Genomic DNA, 22,186 nt, shown 5'->3' with positions numbered 1-22,186 from the left:
AATAATTTAGAATTGGATTTTATTCCTGCCGAACTTTCTGAATTAAATACATATGAGTCTATACTTATTCAATGTGTTCATCCGTTCCAGACCATAGTACGTATGGAGCCCAAAACTGGTAAATTACCTCCTTCAGATTTACTGAGAGGTTTAAAAGGTAGAGTGGTGTATTTGCCCTTGGATTTGAAAAAAAATATGGAAACTATTGATGCAGATACTTTGGAAACTGAACCATTAGTTATTCTGGTTAATGGTGTACCTACAAAGAATAAGAAGATTTGGCAGGAGCTGGTAGATGTACGGAAAGTACAAAGAGCAAATTTGTATTTGAAAAGGAATAACAAATGGTATGAATCAATTTATATAGAAGAAGAAGAAGAAGATTTACAAGAAGACACAGAAACACCAACTGGACAAATTGAAAAAGTGGACAATTCAAAGGAAGAAGAAATTTATGAACATTTTAGCATACATCCTCTTCATTCAAAAGAAGTTATGGGAGACAATATTGATCTGTTTCAGATGAAGAAAGCAAAAGGAACTCCCGTGAGTGTATGGGAGGAGAGCTTGGAAGCTCGATGTTTTCCCCAGCTGTTTCCTAAAGGAAAAGGAGGACGATACGATGAACGTCCAGAACAGATTCCAGCTTCTGAGTATCGGACTACAAGACTATATGCAGAAGATCCCAGATTTCGACAAAGTATTCCTTATTTGTTCCATCTTTTATTTGAAAGCGACTTGTCTGCACTATCTTATGCAGTAAATCACATTTTAAAAAGTGGAGTACATTTACAAAATGTGTCTGCTAAGGATTTTATGGAGAAAGTGCAGCACCGAGATGATCATTTGGAAACACAACTGATCAATCTGATGGCTTGTTAGCGTGGGACAAATGAATATTGGTACCGACGCCATGGTGAATTAAAATGCATGTTACGGAATTTAGGAACACCAACATGGTTCCTTACCCTAAGCTGTGCTGAGTACGCTTGGGATGATTTACTGGATTTTCTACGAGAGGCAAATTCAAACATTAAAAACATCGAATACAAGACAGCAGGAGAACTGTGCTCATTGGATCCGGTTAATGTTTGCAGATATTTCAATCATAGATTTGAGGCTATGATGTCCTTCATCTGCAATAAAAAAAATCCACCTCTTGGAGAAGTAGTGGATTTCTTTTGGAGAAAAGAGTACCAGGCAAGAGGTGCTCCTCATATTCATATGCTGTTGTGGATCAAGGATGCCCCAAAGTTTGGAACAGATACTGATGAAGCAGTGTTATCTTACATTGAAGAATATGCAACATGTGCTATACCAAAAAGCACAGAAGAGAATAAGTTAAAGGAGCAAGTTTTACGTTTCCAAAGTCATCGGTGTGGAAAATACTATCGACGGAAATACAAGAGCAAAGATAAATACTACACTAAATGTCGATTTGGATTTCCTAGACCTGTTCTTTCAAATGGAAGAGTAAACAGTTTTATGTCATCTGTGAGACATACTATCACAAGAAAATCACCTAAGAATACCTACAACCTAAAAAGAAAAGAAGAATCAAAAAATATAAATGACTACAACCCAGTCATTTTATCCATGTGGAATGCTAACATGGATATACAGTATGTAGCTGACAATTCCATTGCTGTTGCTCGATATGTAACGTCTTACATTACTAAATCTGAAAAAACTGAATTGAAAGAAATGTGGGAAGAGATTTCTCACGAGAAGACTGTCAGTAAGAAGCTGTACAGTTTCAGTTTAAAGATGTTATCGCATCGAGAAATTGGATCCTACGAATGTTCAGATAGGTTATCTTCTGCAAGTCTCTACTCGAAATCAAGAAGAAGAATTTGGGAAAGTTTAGGCCTTGCAGCAATGAGAAATCGGGTACTGAAATCTGTTGGAGAAATTGAATATTTGGCCGAGAATGACCCAGAAAGTACAGATATTTTGAAATCAAACATGTTGGACACATATTATCCAAAAAGAAGTCATCATCTGGAGAACATGTGTCTCTATGAAGTGCTGCAGAACTACATTTATTCACGGAAAGCCGCAGAAGACATCAACAATGGAAAATATAAAGTCATTGGTGAGGAAGGATGTTTGGTGAAGCTAACAAAAGGAAGTTTGATAAATCACAGGAAGCTGAGTTGCGACACTACTGACAAAAAGGAATTTTACTACTTGGCTCTTTTACAGCTGTTTAAACCATGGCGTACAGAGGATGAACTACTGGGAGAATTTCAAAGCTATGAAGATTCTTTTAATGCTTGCAAAGACAGCATACAATGCAGTACATTCTCAACTTATCTGCAAATGTTAAATGAAGAAATTGAACAGGAAACTACAATTGCAGCTGAAGTAGCTAGAGACAGTTCTCAAGACAGCCAAAGTTCAGGAACACTCAGTCAAGATCCCCTAGGACAACCAATCGTTGAAAATGAAGCATCAATAGCCATGAATGAAGTGGAAACGGCTATGAATCAAGCTCAAGAAGAATTTATAGACTTACAAAATTTGGAAAGACAACTGAATGAAGAGCAGCAACAAATTTATGAAGAGATCAGAAGCAAAATTGATCACGGATTTCTACATGAAAAAAAAGAGTGCTCATGCACATCATTTCATCCAATCAGGATGTATGTAAGCGGACAAGCTGGAACTGGAAAAAGTTTCCTAATAAAAGTCATCAGAAGCTACCTACAGCAAAAAACGGATTCTACTTTGTCTTGTGTGGTTACTGCTCCAACTGGGTTAGCAGCATATAACATAAAAGGAATCACCTTACATCGTTTGCTAATGTTACCAGTGGAGCATGAGAACAAAATACAATACAACAAGCTAACTGGAGAAGCATGCTTGGAAGTTTCAAGAGTATTGAAGAAGATGCAAGTTCTCATTATTGATGAGGTGAGCATGGTATCAAACTTAATGCTTGCCTTTGTGCATTTAAGAATGCAGCAAATTCTAAGGACAGACTATGACGTGTTATTTGGTGGAAAACATGTCATAGTTTTTGGGGATCTTCTACAACTTACTCCAGTTAAAGGACAACCAGTGTTTAATACTGTGACACATGAAGACACAAAGAAGTCATTGGGAAGCATCGGTAATGCAAATATTTGGTCCTTCTTTGAGTACAAGGAACTTACTACTAATATGAGGCAAGCAAACTATGAAGAATATGGAAGTATTCTGAAAGATATCAGAATTGGACTACTCACAGAAGTTGGCAAAAAAGCATTACAGAGTCGGCTGCTACATAATTTATTTCCAAAGGAAGAAATAGTTGCAGAGAAGATATACAAGAACATTGCAGAAAAGAAAAGTGTCATCTGCTTAATGCCAACTCTACGTGAATGCTCAATATTCAATGAGGAGCTTTTAAAATTGGAAAAGGAAGATATCAGGAAATTGGAAGCAGTGGACAAAATTGAGGATGGAAGAATTACTATCACATTAACAGGCACACTGAAAAATAAATTGGATTCACTAGAGAAGAACATTTCCAAAACAGCTGGATTAGAAAAAAATCTATATGTTTGCATGAACTGTAGAGTATTTTTAAGGAGAAATTTGGATGTTGAAAAAGGTTTAGTTAATGGAGCTATGGGAAGAGTTGTGGGTTTTATTAATTATCAGAAAAAAGATGGAATTGAATGTTTAAAAATAAAATTTGATCAGATAGAAGAAGTTAAAGAAATTTGTCGTTGTTCAGTTCGTTTCATGCTTGTGAAAGACTTATATGTACGTAGGAAGCAGTTTCCTTTTTCTCTAGCATATGCTGTAACTATTCACAAGTCTCAAGGATTGACTGTAGATTGTGCTTTTGTGAACATTGGTTCAACTGTGTTCAAAGAAGGTATGGCTTATGTAGCTTTGTCACGAGTGAAAACATTATCTGGTTTATTCATGATAGACTTTGATGACTCAAAAGTTAGTGCTGATACAAATTGTGTAAAGGAGTATAATAGATTAAGAAGAACCTATGCTCCTCATTTAGGTCAGTATCCTGTGTTGGAGAAACGTGTAGTTTCTCGTAAAAGGAGAAATGAGAATATCTGTAATGAAGATGTAGAGAGGAGGAAAAAAAAGAGGAGTGATGTAATTGCAAGCAAAAAGAAAAAGGAAAATGAAGAAGAGGTTGTAGGATGTCATTTTGAAAATAGCTCTGGTGTCAACTGCTACGCTAATGTAGTGCTGAATGTTGCATTTTATCTGGAAAGTGTGCAAGAGCAGATAATAGTAAATCAGAGAAAAAGATTCTGTTCTGAGTTGAGTCTCCTTTTTCAAAAGCTGAGTAATGATAAAACTCAAATAGAAAGTGCTACTGAAATTAGAAAACTTTTAGATGTATGTTCAGGACGAACACAGTTTTCTCAAAATGTACAGCAAGACGCACAGGAATTCTTGATGTTTTTTCTTCAGGTACTGGAAGAAGAAGGGGTTCCCATTGAAAATATGTTTGGTGTCTCTTATAAATGGGAACATAGTTGTGAAAACTGTTACAATACATGTGGCTCTAATATTGATTCTGAAAGGTTTATTTATTTAACATTGCCAGAAAGTAAAACAGTCACTTTTGCTAAATTAGTTAAAGATGCTAATCATAACATGGAATGCGGTGAGTGTCAATCTGAAATGTTTTCAACGTTAATTTTAAAGGAATACGGACAATATGTAATTTTAATGATGCAACGATGTAAAGCTGATGGTTCAAAATTGGATACTTTAATAAAGAAGTTTACAGGACAGCAATTATCAATTTCAGGAAAAACTTTTGTAACAGTTGCAATAATTTTCTATGAAGGACCTACTGTTACTTCTGGACATTACACAGTTTATCTTAAATGTGAAAAAGGCTGGACACTGTGTAATGATTCCCAATTGATTTTCAAGCAACGTTTGCCTTTTGATTTAGCAAATTCCTATCTAATCTTCCTGAAACCTAAATTTTAGAGAGACTTGGCAAGATCTGTACAAAACAATTTTACCATTTTATTGGATTACCATTGGAATTTTCAAAAAAAATGATTTTTCAAATTATCATTTGGCCTAATGGAAAGGTAACCAATTGTAATGTGGACTTTTTAAATTTTTAATGAAACTTTGGAAAACCAAAAATTTAGACAAAATCGGTAACATCTGCACAATTTAAATTTTGGAATGTTATTGGATTGCCATTGGAAATTTATTCAAAAAAGATTTTTAAAATTACTATTTGGCCATGAGGAAAGGTAAACAATTGTATTGTGGACTTATTTAATTATTAATTAATCTTTCAGAAACCAAAATGTTACAGAGAATCGGTGAGATCTGTACAATTTAAACTTTAGAATTTTATTGGATTACCATTGGAAATTTAATCAAAAAAGAATTTTAAAATTACTATTTGGCCTAAAGGAAATGGAACCAGATGTATTGTGGAGTTATTTGAGATATATTTTTGTGATTATACTTCTGAAACAAAAATGTCAGACGGTATTTTAAAGAAATAAGTATTGATATTAGATGATATTTTTTTAGAATATTATGCATTTCTATAATGTTATGTTTAAGTAAAAAGAGATTGTGGGCTTTTTTAAAACAATCTTTGAGATTGTTAATTTTTTTTTGCCCGCTGTTAAATGATGAATGCAATTGCTTTCACAATTTATAGTGAAATGCAATATATTCTGAAAACAGCAAAAAAAAGGCAAAACATTTTTGGGGAAAAATATGTAAATACGTGTACTGTGTTATATATTGATTTATTAAATATTAATACTTTTTTCTTTTTTTTCAGATTGTGAAAGAAAATTTTCAAAAAAAACCAACCATTTTTTCAAGTAATTTCAATTACATTTTAATTAAAAATTAAATTGTTGGGTGGGTCAGGTAACTGAGAAATTAGAAGGTCTCTTTCTTCCACTTTATCTCAAAAAGATTTTTAGTATTTAGTTATTAATTCCTCAAGGATCTTGAGATGTGGTAATTGATTTTTAGTGTTTTTAAAAAAAAAAAAAAAAAAAATACGCTTACCATACGAGTACGGTAGAAGAAAAAAAAAAAGTTTTAAAGAAAAAATAAAAAAAAGTTGAGAGGTAAGGTTGGCTCTTAAAAGAGCCGTTGTGTTCATGCAGGGACAGAGGAAAGGAAGTATTGGAACATTAGCTGGTTGGACATTTGTGCTGGTCTATTTTGTTGTTAATGAGGGGAACACTGGTCTCCCTATGAACAATTAGATCATGGCAAAATGAACACCGCATAGTAACCCTACCAAACCGAGGATTTGTTTCCACAGGATCAGAAAAAGGTGAATGTGCCCCCACAGATGAAGGGCTCTGCGGAGTTTCCGAAGAACTCGGCTGAGCTGCTGTGGATGTGCTTGGTTGACTTACTCTAGGGTTGCCCCTAGTATGTCTAGCATGTGTCCTAGGGTGTACGTCGTGAAGGTGTCTCAACATAGTGTGATTCCCGAAGGAATACTTCTTGTTGGGATTACCTCGCGAAAGTACACGCTGGCACAGCTTGCAAGTCACCAAGGCAGCATTGACTTTTTTCTCACCCTCTGGAAAACTGAAATACTCCCATATGAAAGAGCTCTTCTGTTTCCTCTTTCTCTGCCTGATGGTGGTGCTGCTAGCCTCACTCTCAGTAGAAGAGTGCTGGTCTGCCATCGTATCACAAAGACAAGTCAGCTCCTTCTCCTAAGGGATCACAAGCAGAAATGAGGGGAATGGGTGTGGTGTAGGAGAGTTCTAGAACTGAAAGTAGTTTCAACCAATCAAAAGTTGTGTTTCATGATCACATGACCCACCGTGCGCGTACGTTATGCTTACGGTGCGCTTACGGTGCGCTTACGGTAAAAGTACGCATGCGCGTAAAAAAGACACGCGCTCGTGCGCATGCGCAAAACAGTCACTCCACAACACTTCCGCGTAACGTGCGCGTGTAGCGTACACGCCTACGCGCCCCACGCGCAGTACGCGCGGCTACGCAAATTGCGTAACTATACGCAAACAGAGTAGATAAATTACGGACATTGCGTAAACCGTACGCTTACCGTACGCTTACCGTACGCGCACTAAAAAAAAAAAAAAAAATATATATATATATTTTCTATGTTATACTAATATATCTTACCTGTTTGGTAAAAAGAAAAAAAGAGAAAACTTGATATATTGCAGATTTTTTTTTTAAAAAACTGTGTTTTAAGAGAATAAAAAGTTAAAAAACAAAACACATTTAATATAAGAATTTATAATACAAAAATCATACAAAATCAATAAAAAAAATATGGGAATCACATATGTTATAGGTAAGAATTAGCATTTAAAAAACCATACAAATTCACTGAAAAAACCATGGGTTTCACACACGTTATAGTTAGAAATTAGCATTTAAAAAACCTTGCAAATTCACTGAAAAAACCATAGGTTTCACACATGTTATAGTTAGGAATTAGCATTTAAAAAACCTTGCAAATTCACTGAAAAAACCATAGGTTTCACACACGTTATAGTTAGGAATTAGCATTTAAAAAACCTTGCAAATTCAGTGAAAAAACCATAGGTTTCACACACGTTATAGTTAGCTGGACATTTCACTCGTAAAAAACCAATGAAATTTCCCCGTTATAGTTAGTTAAGCTAACTATAACTCGCGCGCCCGCAATGCACTGCTGATGACGTCACATATTACATCACTCATGACATGGTCAGTGACATCACTCATGACATCACTGATGACATCTCAAATGACATCACTGATGACATCACTGATGACATCATCCATGTGATAGAGTGGCAGACCTCCTCTCACCCTAATATAACCTTTGATACACACATTCAAAAATAGAGACTGAAATTTTCAAAAAAATGGACATACCAATACCAATTACAACAACCTCTTCAATAATTCTAAGATCCACATAAACATCCACTCATTCACGAACAGTCCTGTACAGTCACTCATTCGTGTACTCACACATCATATGTACTCATACACCTATACATCCTGTAACACAATGCCTCTCATCCATAGAGTTACTCACACACATAGTTACTCATGCTAATAAAGAATCAAACATACATTTATTTGCATATACAGTTATACACACACCACCACACTAACTTCTATGGAAACTTACACATACTTAGTCTTTTAAACAATCACTTATAGAAACACATACTTATTCATACAGGAACTCTTTCAATCTCTTACTCTCACATACACTCACTTATATACACCAATAGTCACATATACTAGTTTAAAACATATGTCGTTACTCATAAAGACACTATTGAGACAGCCATTCACTCACTAACACACCCATACACACACTCTTCCACCCATACAGTCCTGCACATATGCTGTCTTCAACACATACAAACAGTGAGTCACTCATTCATGCACTTATGCACTACGTAATACCCCCCACTGAACCATACAGACACTCAGACACTCATACTGATACTCAAAAAACCAACTAATAACCTATATAGACACTCATGTAGCTGTTCACCAACCCATGCAGCCACTTATACACAAAGTGAGAGACTGATACAGGTATTTACACATTTAAACATTACTCACTTAGCCATGTATTCAATAAGATACACTTAATCAGTCAGTAATACAATCAATTTTTCAAAACAAAATCATCCATTTAGACACTTATATACTCATTTATTCTTCCATCGACCTTGAGATATATAAAACATATTTAATTTTCAGAAAAACACACATTCACTGGATGATGTCATCAGTAATGTCATCAGTGATGTCATTTGAGATGTCATCAGTGATGTCATGAGTGATGTCACTGACCATGTCATGAGTGATGTAATATGTGACGTCATCAGCAGTGCATTGCGGGCGCGCGAGTTATAGTTAGCTTAACTAACTATAACGGGGAAATTTCATTGGTTTTTTACGCGTGAAATGTCCAGCTAACTATAACGTGTGTGAAACCTATGGTTTTTTCACTGAATTTGCAAGGTTTTTTACATGCTAATTCCTAACTATAACGTGTGTGAAACCTATGGTTTTTCCAGTGAATATATATATATATATATATATATATTGCAATTTATATAGTCAGGTAATGCAGAGGTTTTTCTCTCATTTGTGAATTATATGTAACGGCACATTTTGAGTTAGTTAAAGTGCCACTGCTATTTAGTGTTGTATATCTTACAATACTCTTGGACATGCCTGTTTTAAGCACACTTCGTAGAATGTGTTGCTGCTGTAATGGTACCAACGTGAGTTTAGAGAAGAATCTGTTGGCTCCTCCCGAGGGGACGCCTAACAGGGACATGTATATTAAAAATGGTATTTCTTCTATAATGTACAACACGTTATAGAATAAATATACTAGTAAAGATCCTGAGTTGCAATGGCCTTTACGTGGCTCATTTCATCTTAAAAAGATTCAGTATGTGGAACAATGTATGTTTAAACGTAAAAGTAGACAAGACATGTTTGACTGTGTATGAATGTGGGAGAAAGAAGCGTGTGAGAGAGTGAGAAGGGAGAAAGCTTTGATAGAAAAAGAACAACGCAAAAGCATTCAAGCGAAAGCACTGGAACTTAAAAATAAAGAAATGCAGGAAATAAAGGAGAGGGAGAATAGGGAGCGCAATTTGCAGGTAAATGGCCAATACTCTGTGCGGCGCCCCCTCTACCCCCTCCTTAATAGACCACAGGATGATTCAATTCTGTTGGATCGTCCTCCACCTCCATATCCTTTTCCTTCTGCTCCTACTAACTCTGATGGTGATGATCCTTCTAGGGTTAGAATCTGATTCTGCACGAGAGACTCGCTCTATGTTGACCGCTGAGCGTGCGGCTGAACTTAGATCTGCTGCCCGTAAAGTTGCTGGTAATACTCTTTCCGCTCCCGAAATTTTACAGGATGTAGAAAAATGGCAAGACAGGGAACAAGTATATTTTGCGGAAGTATTTGCCATAGACGTAATTGAACGGTTTAGGAAACAATCCACAGAGTTAGAGCCTGATGATATATCAACGGATTGTAAGCAGTTGCGTGATGGTCTTTTTCTCTCCTCTCAGGTGGCTGACTTAATTAGACGTTTGGTTAAACTGCGTGCTGAGACACTCCGTTTGCGAGAAGAGAAAAAGGCAGCTGCTGCAACTGCACAAACACTTCAGACCACCATGATGCAGTCTGACGCATCAAGGACAGATAAGAATGTTGTAGTTCATGCGAAACCCATGCGAGAAGCCGCTCCTTTGTATGTTCCTCCTAAGGGTGCGGGGACAAGTGATGAAAAAGATTCCACTGATGTGAAGGGTTACTTTATTTATAACTGGGTTTATACTCCATGGAGTCGAGCAGATGTCATGGCTCTTAAAGCTGCTTTGCCCGATCCGCGCAAAAATCCAGCTGCTTTTTATGAGGAAGTTGAAGGAGCTATTAGTTCTTGTATCATGACCTTAGCTGATATTGACATGTTTTTTGGGCTTATTTTACCCCCTGATATGTGAAGAACTATTCGTAGAGTCGATGACCACGCAACTCTTGGGGATGTTTGGAAGGAGCTAGAAAGGATTGATGCGGAAAGGGAACCTGTGCAGAAACCACACAAACTGATTTTAGATCTTCCACAAGCCATCGTAGTTAAATTGAAAACCCTCATTCCTCCTAAAAAGATAGATTGGACTGTTTTAGCAACCTGTAAGCAAAAGACAGATGAAACGGTCTCCAGTCATTGACAGATGACACGGGCAGGCATCTGTTTGTTGACAAATTTGTCGCAAACATGTTGCAAGGAATAGCTAGTCGCCTAAAGGCCAGCGAAAGTTCGTGGACTACGTCCTCCCCTGTTTCTCTCCTGACTATGGCTCAGTATTACAAACGGCAGGAATTAGAAGCTAAGGGTAATGAGGATAAGAAACACAAGGAGCTGAAAACAAAGTTTATGATTGCTCAGATTTATGGTCCCTCTTATGACAATAGTGGTTGAGGCGGCCGTGCAATGTACCGCCCTGGTGTACCCCCTTTTTCCCGAGTTACTTTGTCTGCTGATGAGTGCGCTTATTGCAGGGAGACTGGGCATTGGGCTTATGAGTATCCTCATCGGCGTCCTTTACAGTATCAGCGTGGTCGGGGACAAATGAGAGGCCGCCCAGGGACCCCATGACGTAGGGGAGGTATGGATGATCGTGCTTGATTTGAGGCTGGTGGGTGTCCTCTGACTCCTTCAAATACGTTTGATAGGCGTAATCAATATCAAATATCTGACTATTTGAATCCGGATTTGCAGGGCTCGGCTTATGCATAGGACTGCCTAGGATGGGGTAAGGAATCAGTTGAAGTCCCGGTAGATCAGAAGGGTCCCTATGTCGACGCACATGTTTTGGGTTCTACTGATCGGTTTCTGGTTGATACTGGAGCTACTCGTAGCGCCTTGCCTAAACAATTGGTTTCAAGGGCTCCCCTGTCTGGCTTAACCATTACATCGATAGGTTTCGATTGGACACCTTCCCTTAGCCCACTGTCACAACCACTTGCGTTCAATGTTGATAAATTCACTGCTCCATGTCCATTTCTGCTTTCCCCTAACACACCAGACAATATTGTGGGTCTTGATATGCTTAAGTATTTTAGGGCTACGATACGTTGTTCCCCAGAAGGTGTGCATGTTATTTTGAATGATAACTATCCAATGATTGAGAAACCCTGTCTTATTAGAGGGGATATTGCATTGGCTTCACTCCCTAGTACTTTGTGGGCCACTTCGGACACTGATGTAGGGCAAATGGTTATTCCACCAGTGCATATTAGTGTCAAGGAGGGTGCTTTGTTGCCACGATTGCCTCAATACAAAATTTCTCGAGAAGGTGAAAAAGCACTTGTACGCATTGTTCATGATCTGATTGAAGTGGGAGTTGTGGAAGAAGTCCCTTACAATGTTTGCAATAGTCCTATTCTGCCTATCTTGAAGAAAGACACTGATACTAAGATTTACAGGTTCACCATTGATTTACGAGAGGTTAACAAGATTGTAGTACCACAATACCCAGTGGTTTCTGATATTACGACACTCCTTACCATGGTTCCTCCAACAGCGACCACCTTTTCCGTGGTCGATTTAAAGAACGCTTTCTTTTCAATTCCTATTCATCCTGACAGCCGATATTTGTTCAGTTTCCCTTTGAATAATCGATCATACAGATTCTGTAGAGTTCCCCAGGGATACACAGAGAGTCCTAGTATTTACAGCCAAGCATTGAAAAGACAGCTTGATTCTTTCCCCTTGCCCACAGCAATGGCTCTCATACAATATGTCGAAGACATCTTGTTGGTAGCTGATACGCCTGAACAGTGTGAAGAAGGTACACTGTCTTTGCTTTCATTTCTTGCATCACACCATCATAAAGTATCACAAAAGAAATTGCAGTATTGTAGACCGAAGGCGACTTATTTAGGTCACCTTCTGTCTAAGGAGGGACGTGCACTCACACCAGATTGCATTAAAGCTATTTTAGACACACCAGTGCCCCGTACTCAGAAAGATGTCCGTGCATTCATTGGTCTTACTTCTTTTTGTAGGCAATGGATATTAGGGTATTCACATATTGTTAAACCCCTGTTGGCTTTTTTGACTAAAGATACTGCAATGCCCCTTCCATGGACGAATGATTGCCAGAATGCTTTCCAACAATTGCAACAAGCCCTTTTTTCTGCACCAGTATTAGGCACTCCGGATTACATCAAGGCGTTTACACTCTATGTACACGAAAGAGATGGTTGCGCACTTTCAGTGTTAGTACAGACACACGGTGATAAGCAGCGTCCTTGTGCATTTTTTCAGCTGTTCTCGATCCAGTTGCCCGTGCATTGCCTGGGTGTTTCCGCTCTGTTGCAGCGGCAGCTCTGTCTATACGTCAGAGGGAAGGGATAGTTTTGTCACACAGACTATTGGTGTTAGTACCCCATGCAGTTGACGCCCTTCTGAACCAAACTAAAATGCAGCACTTAACTAGTGCTCGATTGACAGGATATGAATTAACACTCTTGGCCCCTCATATCACTTTAAAAAGGTGCTCAACCTTGACTCCAGCTACTTTGTTGCCGTACCCAATGACTCAGTCTCAGCCACAGGAGTCTCATGATTGTATATTACTTACTGAGGAACAGACAAAGGGTTGTGTCGATTTGCAAGACACGCCCCTTTCAAGTGTTGATGGGGAACTATGGGTTGATGGGTCCTGTTTGAAGTTACCAGATGGTACAACGTCAACTGCATATGCAATTACAACACTTCAGACGGTAGTTGAGACAGCTCGTATTCCACAGAAGTCAGCTCAGGCAGATGAGCTAATAGCTTTGACACGAACGTGTGAACTTAGTACTGACTTGTCTGTGAACATTTATACAGATAGTCGCTATGATTTTGGAGTGGCTCATGATTTTGGGCTACTCTGAAAGGAGAGGGGCTTTCTTACATCACACGGGATGCAAATAATGCATGGAGAATTAGTACATAACCTCTTGACTGCTTTAACATACCCAAAGAGAATAGCAATTGTTAAATGTAGCGCACACAAGAAAGTAACTGATAAGATAGGATAAGGCAATACTTTTGCAGACCACACAGCCCGTGAAACTGCCATGCAGTGAAGCGAAGTCACAGGCTGAACGCTGGCATGATACCAGACAGGAAGTGCTAGATCTGCAGAGATCTGCTTCTGCAGAAGAAATTGAGCAATGGTCTAAGGAGGGAACATTGGACGATGAGGGCTGTTGGAGGAATAAAGAGATGAGCAAGCGGAGATTGCCTACAGCCTATTTACAACCTATGATTCATATGGCACATGGGCCGGCACATGTTGGAGCCTCCTCGATAACGAAATTGCTCATGAAAGTTTGGGAGCATCCAGAAATTGCCGGCACAGCCAAAAAGATGGTGCTGTCTTGTCTGATTTGTCTTCAGCATAATCCTGGCAAAGGGACACGAACTTCTACAGGAGGGTTTGCTACACCAACCGCACCTTTTGAAGTTTTGCAAATGGATTACATCCAGCTTGAGCGCTGTAACAACTTAAAGTACATTTTGGTAGTGGTACGTGCCTTCAGTGAATGGATAGAGGCATACCCTATGAAGGAAAATACAGCTCTCACTACAGCAAAGGTGGTTTTGAAGGAATTCTTCCATAGATTTGGTGTTTGTAAACATTTGTGGAGTGATAACGGACCCCATTTTATTGGGCAAGTTGTCGAGTATGTCCTGAAGGGATTAGGGATCAAGCAGAAATTTCATGCTGCTTTCCATCCACAATCAGCAGGGCTAGTGGAAAGGTAAAACGCCACACTTAAATTGAAACTGGCTAAAATACAGGCTTCCACGTCTTTGAAATGGCCTGATGCACTACCCTTAGCAATGTTGTCCATTAGATCAGTGCCACATTCGCGATCTGGTCTTACACCATATGAGGTGGTATTCGGAAGGCCTATGAACATTTGGGGAATTCCTAAACCACGTCCCATACATGATGTACCATGTGTATTGATGAGTGACTACCTATCACAGTTGACTGACAGTTTGATTTCTATTCATCAACAGGTTCGAGAAGCTCTTCATGATAGGTCTGCAGGTGAAGGCCATGGATTTCGACCTGGAGACCAGGTGATGATCCGATCATTCCAGAGGTCGAGCAGCTTGGAGCCGAGGTGGCGCGGCCCGGAGCAGGTGCTCCTTTCAACGAGAACTGCGGTTCGAGTGATGAACAGGAGGAACTGGGTGCACTCCACCCACTGCAAGAAAGTGCCATCTACCTTGGTGGATCCTGCTTCCTTGATCGACCATCGGGACATCCTGGATACAGAGAGAGGCCAAGCCATATCACCTGAAGAACCTGAGGAAGTCTTCCCGACCACACGATCCCTGGTGTATCCCGATACCAACTGAGACCCCGGAAAGAACCTTGATTGTTGAAAAAGACTGGTTGGTTTGTGAAAAGGAGCTGATGTGTCAAGGGGGGGATCAGTCCTACATAGTGTCACCCGTCTTGACCCTCAGTGAAGAAATCAACGGCTGTCCAGGACTTTACAGCCCGAACGAATATTTCAGCGATGAAGTGATTATGCCTGTGGAGAAATCAATTGCTGTGAGGATGTGTAATAAGAAAGCAATGTGCATTGCAGGATTTGTTGTCACTGTGGTTGCTATGGCAGTGATAACTTGGGTTGTAGAGGAAGTGGCTCCTGCTCGACAACTGTTGATTGCCACTACTCCAGTACCAGCTGAACACCATTACTTTACTCTCCCATATCATGAGCAGAAGCATAGACAATCTTATCTGAACAACACGTTCATCCAGATGTTACACCACACCCACAATGCTACAAACACTTCTGACTGTTGGGTATGTGGGATGATACCTGCTCACCAGAAGAAGGGAGGAACACCTTTCATTCCTCTTCCCTTCTCCCATAATGGTTCTTGTCAAGCCTGGTTTGCCCTTCTAATCGCTTCTCAAAATGCTAACATTACTAGTATGGCTGTAGGAAGAATAAATTATCATCTCAATAAAGTGTGTTACCCAGTTCAAGATGGCAATCCACAAGCTAAAGGAACTAAATGGGAGTGGGAGGAGTACCGACCCGGAAATGTTTCTACGCTTTATGTTTTCCCAAATACGCGAACTGCCAAGGGTAATGGACCATTTGTAATATCTGTTACTAGAGCCCGAGCAGACTTGTGTATAAGCAGTGTTGGGAGAATCCCAGTAGGAAGAAGTGAATGTACTCTGGTTTTGACTATTGAAGGTGTCAACAATAGTAGTTTCATGTCGTCACATAACACCTACGTTGTCTGCGGTAACAAGGGATACTACCATCTACCTGTTGGATGGTCCGGAGTATGCTACGTGTCCTTTTTGTTACCTCCCGTGTTTTTGGCACCAGCGTCATATCACAAAGACTATCGACTGTTTAATGATATCTCTAAGAACAGATATAAGAGGACAATAAGCAATGAGGAGGTGGACCAAACTGATACTGCATTACAGCAATATGTCGATTTCAATTTGGGACTGTTCTTCTTTGTAGGTGCTGCTCTAAACAGCAGGAAAATCAGACGGTTGACTCGTGTTGTGGAAGCTGTTACCAACCAGACAGCCATGGCACTTGGGAACATTACAGAGGAACTGCAAATTGCAAGGATTGTGGTGCTTCAAAATCGTATGGTCCTCGATGTAACCTTGGCTGATCGAGGTGGTGCATGTCGCATCATTGGAAGTAGTTGTTGTGTTTACATTCCTGATCATTCTCCTTCAGTTTTTGTTGCGATCTCCAAACTACACAAAATTGCTGCTGAAATCCATCCAGATACTGGCACATGGACTTTCGCCAGTTGGTTCTGGACGCTACTTGCTCCCTGGAGCTGGAAGTTATTAACTGTCCTGTGTGTAATATTTATAATTTTATTGACATGCTGCTTCTGTATACAATGTGGTCCAATGCTTTGCTCCACCTGTATTACTGCCTGTATACCCGCTAAACATAATGTTGCACAAATGAATGCCCAGAAAATATTAGATAAGGAAATTAGTAATATGATGCAAATTGATGTACAAGATGTATACAAGGAGTTTCCTAGATCATAAATGTCTTCAGCTAATGCTAAAAGGGTCGTCTGTGGAAAACTGACAGCGATCGGTGTTAGCATTTAGCTGAAGCCATCTTGTTTCCGGCAGCCATTTTGTCTGCCATGTGCTCACCACGTGCTGTTTCCTTCTTCACTGTTGTTTACCCTTGTGCTCTGTTTAAAGGACTGGCTATACTTAGACTCTGCTACTCTGCACATGTGCAGAGGAATCTGTAACTGTCCATACATCTGTTTTTTAGTCTGTAACTGTCAGGCTGTTTCTACCGGAGTCAGCAACTGCTAGCTCCTCCTTTACTGTTGTCTGTGCATTTCTGTATGACCATCTATGTATGTAATTCTCCTATGTGTGCTTGTACCACCCTCTTTTGAGCCCCTGTGTGGGTATAAAAGACCCATGGTTCTTCTACTCCTTGTACTATTCATACACTACCGAAGGGTGTTGTGTGAATGTAGTTCCACCTCATGAGGTTTAATAAATCTTTCCTTTAACCTTTCAGCTTCCGTGCCAACTTCTATTTACTTGCCTGAGGACTTGCGTGCAGAGAAGGGCGAACCCCTAGCACTGGTAGGCCTGGCTGAGGCCCACTTCTACAAGTGGAGGCCCATAAGACAATGTCTCACAGGGAAAATAAATTGTGTTTCCGATGTGGATTTTAATTTCCACGTGAATGAAAATGTTCCACCTTTGGACAGGCATGTAAAGGCTGTGGGAAAGAAATCCGTTTAATAACCGTCTGTAAAGTGAAAGAGAAACAAAGTGCATCATGACGAGAAGAGAAAATGGATGCCAGAAAGTTCCTGAAACATTCTAGCTGCGCCCACAAGGACAAACTGTAACATTAAGTGAGGCAAGTAGAGACAAAACAAAGTCGATCATCAAATTCATCTTTCAAGGGCACTTCAACATCACTATCGAGCGACAGAGAAGAAGATGGAAATGCAATGGTGATGTCGACCGCAGGACAATGTGCACATGCAGGATTGGCTGCTTGCAAAGAAGAACGCAATTCAAAGAGAAATTGGCACGTGAAGCAACCAAACTTATTTGGACGTAACCCCAAGATCACGCTAAAAGTGAATTGCTGCCTTACAACTTTTACTATAGACAGTGGAACATTGATCATTATCATGCTGGCAGAAAAATACAACGAACTATCTCCGATACCTTGTCTAACTCCATTGAAAACAAAGGTGTATACAAGCGCTGCTTCTACTCCATTGCAAGTCAAGGGTCACTCATAGGGACAATGAGGCATAAGAAAACTACAGTACAAACATCGATTCATGTCCTCCAGAGAACTTCGTCGAGTGCATGTCTACTCAGTTTCAGCCCTGCTGCTGACATGGGACTGATAGCCATCAACTACAACCTCAGTGCACATTCTGAAATGGTAAGTCAAGAATTGTCACTGTTTCATGGACTAGGAAAACTCAAGACGATGAGATTGCATCCTCACTTTAATGAGGACATTCATCCTATTGCTCAATGATATAGTCGGATTGCTTTTCATTTGCAGGAGGCTGTTGAGAAAGAACTAGAAACATTATTAAAGCATGATGTCATTGAGCACTCTACTGGTCTGACGCCATGGGTTTCAACCATAGTGGTGGTGCCAAAAAAGGACTATCAAGCTGCAGTGTGCATTTGTGTTGTGAATTTTGCTGTATTTTAATGTTAAGTTATAAGCAATGGTTTGTGTTGCCTTATTGGCATGATATCAAACTAAATAAATAATTTAAAATAAAGGGGCAATGACTTCTGACCCTGAAATGTACAAGCATTGTCATCCACATATCTCCCCAAAGATGTAACCATGCTGCGATCCTTCTTAGGCATGGCCAGCTATTGCTCCAGATACATTAGTGACTCTGCCAGGGTGAGTGCCCTATTAAGAAGTTTGACAAAGAAGAATTTTCCCTTCCAGTGGGCATCTGAAGGTGACCAAAGTTTCAAGAAAATCAAGCATGCAATTGAAAATGCATCTGAAATGGCTTATTTTGAGCAAAAGTTACATACTGAGACCATAGTAGACACAAGCCCGGTGGGGTTGGGCACGATCCTTGCTCAACACAAGGGGAATCCAAATGCTCAGAGACACATTGTGGCCTATGAGAGCAGAAGTCTGTCTCACACTGAACGTGCCTACTCCCCGAAAGCCAAGATGCACCCTTACATCGAGAAGCGGGCGTTGCGATTGTAAGAGTATGACAACACTATTGTGCATAAGTCAGGGAAGGATCAAAGCCCCGCAGATTGCTTCTCACGAGTGCCGTTACAGCATCAAAGCGGCTGAAGAGTATATCAATTTCATAGTAAAGTCTAGCACCCCTGCAGCTCTATCCTTTGAGCAGATCGTTGCTGCTACCAACACAAACAAAGACATGTTCACACTCAAGGAGAGGATGTAGACTTATGGCTAGAGCGGTTGAACTCGAAGCTGGGGAACCGGGTTCAAGTCTCGGCAACGACGCTTAACATACTGTGATTCTGGGCAAATCACTTAATCTCCCTGTGCCTAACAAAAAAAAATGAAAGTGTCCTTATGTAACGAAACTGGTGCTCATGTAAAGTGCTCTGATTGCTGATATCTTCGGGTCTAGTTTGCGCTATAAAAAACCCTTTAAATAAAAAAAAGGATAGAATTGTATGTATCGCGTATTTGTATAGCGCAAAACTGTCACCCGAAGGGTATCCTGGTGCTTAGACAATTATACTGACAACACACAGAGCAGTCGCAAGGAATTAAACTAACCTAGGAAATAGATATGTTTTTAGTTCCTTCCTGAAGGCGGAGAAGTCTCCGGAACTTCTCAGCGACAGGGGTAGAGCATTCCAATGTTTAGCTGCCACAAATCTAAAAGCCCGCCCACCCATCCGAGCCCTCATAACCTTCGGAATTACCACAAGATGTGCTGACAATGATCGAACGGAGCGAGTGGGCACATACCACCGGAACAAATTCTGCAGCGAAACAGGTCCCTGCCCATGAAGTCCTTTAAACACTAAGCAGAGTGCTTTAAAAATAATTTGTTGTGGGACAGGCAGCCAATGAAGATCAACTAGCGCCGTGGAAGAAGAATCGGAGCGGCATCGGGAAAGAGCCAGTTTTGCCGCCATATTCTGCACACGTTGCAGCTTAGCCACCAAATTAGCCGGAGCTCCCAGCAGTAGTGCGTTGCAATAATCCAGCCTGCTCAATATGGTGCCACGCACCACTTCTGGCCGAACATGAGCCGGCAGCAGCGGGAGGATCTTCCCCAGCATGCGGAGCAACATCATGCAAGTAGCTACAGTTTTATTCACGAAAAGGTCCAATTGAAGATTAGGCCCAAGCACTACGCCCAAATTCCTGGCGGAGGCAGCTGCCGAGGGAGCATCCTGAAAGGAGGTAGGCCAGAAGTCAAGAGGCAGTGGCCGAGGAGCACGATCCATCGAGCAGTATAATACCTCTGTTTTGGAGCTATTAAACTGCAGGGAGTTCTGCCTCAGCCACTCTGCAGTTGACGCCATACACCGGTGGAAAGTCTCCAGAGACACCGCATCTTTGCCCTCGATGGAAAAGATGAGCTGCGTATCATCGGCATAGTTAATAACCGAGATGCCGAAAGATTTAATCAGACTCACCAAAGGTCGGAGATAGAGATTAAACAAAATAGGGCTGATGGCAGACCCTTGCGGGACGCCCTGCTCAACCGCTTTAATCTCCGACTGAAATGGTGGCAAGGCCACAACCTGGCGCCTGTCTCCCAGGTAAGAGATCAGCCAGTCACGAGCCAAACCTTTCACCCCTACATCCTCAAGTCTTCTGACCAGGATGTCATGGTTGACCGTATCGAAGGCGGCCGACATGTTGAGCAGCACTAAAAAGGCTGCCCGTCCAGTGTCGGCTCGCGAACGAAGATCATCCAAAACGGTCACCAGGGCTGACTCCGTGCCATGTGCTGGTCTGAAACCAAATTGAGACGCGTCCAGGCGGAAATTGGTCTCCATAAAACTGGACAGATGTTTAGTGACCAGCTTCTCCAGAATCTTAATGGGAAAAGGGAGCAGCGATATAGGTCTATAATTCGCTGGACAGGCGGGATCCAAAGTTTCCTTCTTCAGTAAAGGTGAGACCACTGCTAATTTCCAACACTCCGGAACACGTGCCAAAGAAAGAGACTGGCAACAGATAGCAAACAGCGGGGGAAAAAGCTCCGCCTGGAATACTTTCCAGTATTTGTGTGGCAATGGGTCCCGAGGGGAGCCAGAGGATACACTATTAGCCAGCAGACAGAACTCCTCAAAGGACGGAAGGGGAAAACTATCCAACTGTGCCTGACTACCACCTGCCCCTTTCGTCTCCATGTCAGCCACTAGTACGGAGCCCCGTACAGGCTGAATAGCAGGTGTGGTTGTCGGAACAAGCTTGCTTAAGATCAAAGCGATCTTATCTTCAAAAGTCTGCGCCAGAGAGGTACATAAAGCTTGGGAGGCAGGGATGTCATTGGCAGCAGCAGTAGGTCGAGAGAGATCCCCAACAATCTTAAACAAGGCCTGCGTTTTATTCGATGCATTTAAGAGTGATTCCTCAAGGAATCGCGCCTTAGCACCTTTAATCTGCGTTTTATAGGTCAATAGGGCCTGTTTAAAAAAGACTTTCTCAGATTCTAGATAATGTCTTCTCCAAGTTCGCTCCGCACGTCTACAGCAAAGCTTCAATTGCGATAGCTCAGCAGTAAACCAAGGCATAGCGGTCTTAGATCTATCCCTGATTTTACGCAGGGGGGCCACCACCTCCAAGGAGTTAAGGATTTTCCGGCTGAGACACTCGTAACTTGCATCCACATTGTCTCCTAAGGGGATTTCCCCGCCCAGCAAAGACGGTAGGCAAGATTGTTTAAGCAGCCTTGACCACTGCCTACCCGTCTTAGTCCTAGTACCGATACTTCCATTCCCGGTTGTTACCGTAGGGAGTGCAAGGGAAAAAAGAACTAGGGCATGGTCCGTCCAACACTGAGGAAGGATATCTCGAACCACTACCTGCCTGGCATCGGCGAAAATCAGGTCAAGAATATGGCCCTTAGTATGGGTCTGTGAGTGCACCAGCTGCTGCAAGTGAATATCACTACAGGCCTGAACCAGATCCGAGAGGACAGACTTTGAGGGGCCATCAGGACGTAAATTAAAGTCTCCCAGAATCAAAGTCCTAGCATGGGTGTTAGAGAGCTCGTAGATGGTATCAATTAACTCGGGCACTGCTGACAAAGAGCTGGCAGGGGGCCGATAACACAACAGCCCAGAATAGAGAGTGCCTCCCTGCCCTGTCATGGAAAAGGCCAGAGTCTCACAGCCCGAGATACTCTTAGTCTCAAGCATTGAGACATCGAGCGATTCTCTATAAATAAAGCCCACACCGCCTCCTCTAGCTCCCTCCCGCGGGTTGTGTCTGATCTTATAGCCAGGGGGACAGGCTAACCCTAATTCCACCGCACAGTCCGCTCTGGTCCACGTTTCTGTCATGAGAAGAACATCTAACTCATACGACTCTATGAGTAGTGCAATTTCCATGTGATGT

The sequence above is a fragment of the Triturus cristatus genome, chromosome 12 (genome assembly GCF_964204655.1).
Source record: "Triturus cristatus chromosome 12, aTriCri1.1, whole genome shotgun sequence".
Taxonomy (NCBI): domain Eukaryota; kingdom Metazoa; phylum Chordata; class Amphibia; order Caudata; family Salamandridae; genus Triturus; species Triturus cristatus.
This window is presented reverse-complemented; position numbering follows the sequence as displayed.